A 5840-nucleotide genomic window follows, 5' to 3' on the forward strand; every position below is an offset into this window, starting at 1 on the left:
ATCCTCCTTCTGTGGGAGAGCCTGTGGGTCCCTCAGGGGAGGGGACCCGCTCAGGCTCTGGTGTGGATGGGGCTCCCCCAGGGCCTGAAACCCCCTCCTCCCCTGAGCCCCTGAGACCGTGTCCCCATGAGGCCCTTCTCTGCCCAGCCGTGCCCTGGGCTTTTCTTGGAGCTGCAGTTTCCCTGTGGACAAACCTGTGAGTGAATCCCAGATTCTGGAGTCTCGTCCTCCTGCTCTGGGTGCAGATTCCTGGGCCGTGGCTGAGAGAACAGTCAGATCAGGCCTTGTGGTGAGGCCACAAAGGATAGATTTGACTGACTTTGAATTGATTTGGAGTAGGGATGAATTTTGCCATGCAAATCACTCTTCTTTTGGTAAAGAAAATATTTCATGGAATTTTCATGCTGTCTGCACAAGAAATGGAATGAATTCTGAATTATTCTCCTAAATTAATTTGAGTTTATTTTATCCAACTTGAGTTCGTGTGGAGGAACCCAGAGTGTGAAGGAAAGTCCCTACATCTATTTTGTGCGGCCTTGGCTATCTGAGCAGAATGCTTGGCTATCCAACTTTTTCAGGGAAATAGTGGATAAAGAACTTTTAGAGGAGCCTAACATCCTATTTTATCTGCTTCTTATCCTGGAATGAAAGAAATATACTTACTTTCCAAAACCTCATAAAATTTCTGTTATTTGTAAAAATTTTATAGTATATTAATGCGCGGAATTCAGATAATCATTTGGGTTCCCTTTTATGTCCATACCCATTGAAAGGAGAGAATTGCTCCCTGAATTACGATGAGAATGAAGAGGAGACTTTCAGACTTGGGGTGACTTGGGAGCTGGAGCCTGAGGTCCAGGTGTCCCTGTGCTGACTGGGTCCTTCCACATCCTGTGGCAAAGGGTCATGGGCACCACAGCTGCCAGAGGAAGCAGGATCCTGAGCACCAGACCTGTAGGAAGGAAGGTGTGATCCTCCCCCAGGGGACCTTGACTTGGATCTGGTGAGAGATGGAGAAGTGGAACGGGGGAGGAGTCAGATGTCAGTCATGGATCAGCCCAGTACAGAAAAAGGTTTATAATAGGTTGATACCTTTGCTTTTCCTAGCATTTTTATTAATTTGTGTTTAATATACATTTTCTTCCTCTCTCTTCTTACCCTTATGCTGTTATACAAGTTGTTGGACATAATGCTTAATACAGCGTTTTCAGGTAACAAAGTAGACAAAGGTAATATGATTAAATTTGAGAAGTAAATGATATAATATGCTAGCTATGAAGATAGGGGCTGTCTGTTTCCTAATTTTGGAGAAAGGAAGTACCTGTTCATTTGTAAAGGAAACCCATTGATAGTTAGAAATACACAGTTGTGTTGTGTGGATGTTCAGATGTGTATGACTTATGTATAAGGAGCTAAGTAGTCCGAAGTGTGGACTTTCCCATCACCCATCTATCACTTTCTGGCCCACATTCCCTCAAGTGCCCTCCTGTGTGAACCTGGAGCTGAACCTCAGGAGAGTGTCCTCTTAGCCACCTGCACAGTGTCAGTGATGAGCCCTGGAGGGGACACTCCGGTCACAGCCAAGGACACTCGTCTCTCCTGGTCGTGCTGCTTTTCTTCTGGAACCTACAATGGGATGTATTTGTCATTTTTTAAATTTATCATCTGTTGGTTCTCCCTCAACTACTATTCATGAAATTTTTCCTTCTATTTTCATGAAAATCTATTAAAAACTTAATTAGGCAAAAAGTTGAGTGTCATGAATTTTCGGTGTCAATACAGAGATTATATTATTGGAAATAAATTCATGTAATTGTTCAGGAAATGTGTAAGATTTGACTTGGGCTTCATCATTAACTAAGGATGTGTTTACTATGAAGTTACACACTGTTTGGTCAAAAAGATAATTTCCCGTTTATCTCAGCATCTTACTTTCTTTTTTAAATTAAAAATTTATTTTCAGGATATTTATTAAAAATGCATTTCCTGCTGGAAAATAAGAACATATTCTTCAAGTTCCTCTTTGTAGCAAGTTGCAATCTTCTATAGCAGGTTGCAGTTCATCGTGTTATAGGAGAGGGAGAAGGGCACCCCAGGCCCCACTAACCTGCCTACTCTAAATATGTTCTGTCATCCACTGCATCAATACAAAACATGTAAGACTTTAATGGACAGGAACTTAAATACAAGTAGAGAACAATACAGAAAAGACAAAGAATATAGTTTCTCAATGAAGAAACCAAAGTTACCCGTCTCCTCTTGGGTAAAAGTCCACCCAAATGAGATTGGCCCAGAGCAAGGCCCCTGTGGGTCTGCTACTCCTAGGCAGCCTATTCGGCCGCTATTTTGTCACCTAAACAAGGTCAAAGTGGTCCAGCCAGTTAGGAACAGGAGCCCAAACCCTTACGCCCTTCAGATCAAACAAAAAAACAAAGCTGGATCACACTGGGAAGGTTATGCATTACGAGGTATGTCCAGAATGCCCGGGGGCTGAGGACCGCTGCATAACATATACTCCTGACTTACACATCACGAGGTATGACCGGGAATGCCCGGTCGAGGACCAATGTATGACAAGGGACCCCAGAAGCTGATCAGTGGAGAGCCTTGTTGATAAGATTAGAACCATGGCTGGGGATTAGGGTGTAGCATCAAGTAGATTAGAAGTGCCTGAAGGGCAGACTCACAATCCCTAATCTTCTACACCCATCCCCTTTCCTTAATCTCCCTAATCTCCTAAAAACCAATTATGTGTGTCAATAAAAGGGCCAGGATCTTGCTCTTCAGCAGCATCCTGCATTATGTAGCCTGCTCCACGACTCCCGTTTGTCAGTGTGGTGTTGTCTTGACGCAACAGGCTCCAAAGCCTGTCACAAGTCTAAAGCATCTTCCAGTGGGGACCCACAGAAAAGGGTCAGAAACAACCAGACAAGTCTGGGAGGAAAAGAACAAAATCAAAATGAAGATAAAATCTGTCATTGTTATCCTCCCCACTGATCTCTCACCCACATCTGTTTCAACTAGTCCAGGTCCAAAAGGCAAGTATAGTTTCTTCACATGTCTCTGCTCCATGTGCCTCCTCCAGGTCTCCTTCTTGCTCTCCATCCTGCTTCCTTCTTTCCTCAGTCTCCTTTTCTGCTTCTTCTCTTCCCTGCTCAGCTCCACCCTCCCTTGGGTGGGGCTGGGAACCTGGAACTTGCCCTTTTCCTGGGGACCACCCTGTTACAATCACTCATAAATTGACTGAATAAATTATTTATATATTTATCTGAGAGTCATGTTAATAACTTCCTGAAATACATATAACATTTCTTACTTTAAAAACAGTGCTTTTTTAAAGAAACATTTATTTTAGGGCCTCCCTGGTGGCGCAGGGGTTAAAGGCTCAGTGCTTTCATGCTATTGCCAGCTACTGTGTGTTTGATCTCTGGCCAGGGAGGTGACTCACATGGCCTAGGAGACCTCTTCTGTCTTGACCACTGCTCCCCTCAGCAGTGTATTTCAGTACATCTGCCTGTTCTGACCCTACTCTGTCTCTAGTGAATCCTGTCACCCCCAACACCTCTGGCCTGCACCCCAGCTCTTGTATGCATAAATAAATATTTAAAAAAAATAAGGAAATCTTTATTTCATTATAGTAGAAAACCTTATTTTATTTAATTTTTTAAACAATTTATTCATTTATGCATATAAGATCTGGGGTACAGGTCAGAGATGCAGGGGGTGAGAGGATTCACCAGAGACAGAGTGGGGAGCAGAACAGAGATCTACTGAAACACACTGCTGAGGGAAGCAGCGGGCAAGTCAGGAGAGGTCTGCTGTGCCATGTGGGTTGCTCCCTGGCCAGCTGGGGATCCAACTCGTGCTACAGTGGCTGCGGACAGCTTCATAGGTTGCATCTTATCCCCTTGCACCACCAGGGAGGCCCTGAAAACCTCTTATTTTAGATAATTTTAAAGAAAATACCTTAAAAATCTATTGCTACTAAATTAAAACATGAAAGACTGAAATGTATAACATAGCTGACTTCCCCTTCCCTAAGGGGAAATGAGGAGCAGCCTGAGGAGAGGAGGAGAAACCAGGCCCTAGACAGGACAGGGTAGACACTGGGTCTAGACTGAAGCTGCTCATCTGACACTCATGGTCCTTTTCACCTCAGGAGCTTGTCCACCCTCAGCTGAGCCCCAGAATCCATGTCCCCAGAGTCTTGGGCAGGGCTTGTCCCTCATCCTCTGTGAACTGTTCACCTCTCGGTCTCCCTCCTCCTGATGCAGGGGCAGCTCCAGGAGGAAGGAGCAGAGCTGATTGACAGGGAGAGTGAGGCTGCTTCTTCCTCATAGGAGCTGGTCTCTGCTATGCAGGGGGCAGAAGCCATGATGAGAGCAGTGCAGGGGCAAGGGGAGGGAGGGGCTGAGGGACAGAGGAGACCTGGAGGGTAAGGCCAGGGCCCTGGGGTGGAACCTGGGAGATGTGGGGAAGGAGGGTCTGGAGGGGCTGAGGCTGGTCCATCCAGGGAGGGTGCAGGTCCCCAGGCAGCTGGCCCTGGTTTCAGAATAATGTGGACACAGAGCTCAGAGTCTGGTGCTGAACACTTGTCTGTGTCCCTATTGAGTGTGTTCCCTTTCTACATCTTAGTAAATTTCATTAAAAATGTAACTCTGTGGCCCGACCAGGGCCTGTAGTTCTAATACTGCATTGTACACTTACATATTTGCTAAGAGAGTAGTTCTTATTTTATTTCTTTTATCATTCATTATTATTTTTAAGTAACCCTTCTTTTTTAAATATTTATTTTATTTGCTTATTTTGCATAGAAGAACTCGGGTGTTGTCCAGAGGTGTGGGGGGTGAGAGGATTCACTAGAGACCGAGTGGGGAACAGAGCAGGTGGATCTACTGAAATGCACTGCTTAGGGTATTATAGGACAGGGAGAGGGGCACTCTAGACCCTGCAAACCTGCATGCTCTAGGTTCTGCCATCCGCCTCATCAACACAAAACACATGAGACTTTAATGAGAAGGAACTTTAACACAATTAGGAAACAATACAGGAAAGGCAAAGAATATAGTTTCTAAATCAAACACCCAAAGTCACCTGACCCCTCGTGGGTAAAAGTCCACCCAAATGGGATTGGCCCAGAGCAAAGCCCCAAAGCCTGCCACAAGTCTAAAACATCTTCCAGTGGGGACCCACAGAAAAGCATCAGAAACAACCAGAAAAGTCTGGAGGGAAAAGAGCAAAATCAAAAGCAAGACAAAACATGCCATTGTCACCTCCCCACGGGTCTCACCCACATCTGTGTCACCCAGTCCACGACCAAAAGGCAAGCGCAGCTTCTTCACGTGTCTCTCTGCTCCATGTGCCTCCTCCAGGTCTCCTTCTGGCTCCATCCTGCTTTCTTCCTTCCTCAGTCTCCTCTGCAGCTTCTTCTGTCCCTGCTCAGCTCCACCCTCCTTTTTGGGTGGGACAGGAAACCTGGAACCTCCTTTTCTGGGGACCACCCTGTTACAAGGGCAGCAGTGGGGAAACAGGAGAAGTCTACTGCACCATGTGGGTCAGTTCCCTGGGTTGGGATTGAACTCAGGCCTTAGTGGAATTATATCACTGAGAATTAACCCTAGGCCGCCAGGAAGGCCCTAGATCTTTTTTTAATGTTTCTCAACACACACACACACACACACACACACACACACACACACACACACACACACTAATTATAATAAAGAGAGTGGGAGATAACTTTGGATATGTTATATATGCTTATGGTATAGATTGTTGGTATGTTCTCATGGATGTCTACATAATTCAGAGTCATCATGTTTGCACTATTATGGAAAAAC

Source organism: Talpa occidentalis, unplaced genomic scaffold (assembly GCF_014898055.3).
Source record: "Talpa occidentalis isolate TD23 unplaced genomic scaffold, MPIMG_talOcc4v2.1 talOcc4.2, whole genome shotgun sequence".
Taxonomy (NCBI): Eukaryota; Metazoa; Chordata; class Mammalia; order Eulipotyphla; family Talpidae; genus Talpa; species Talpa occidentalis.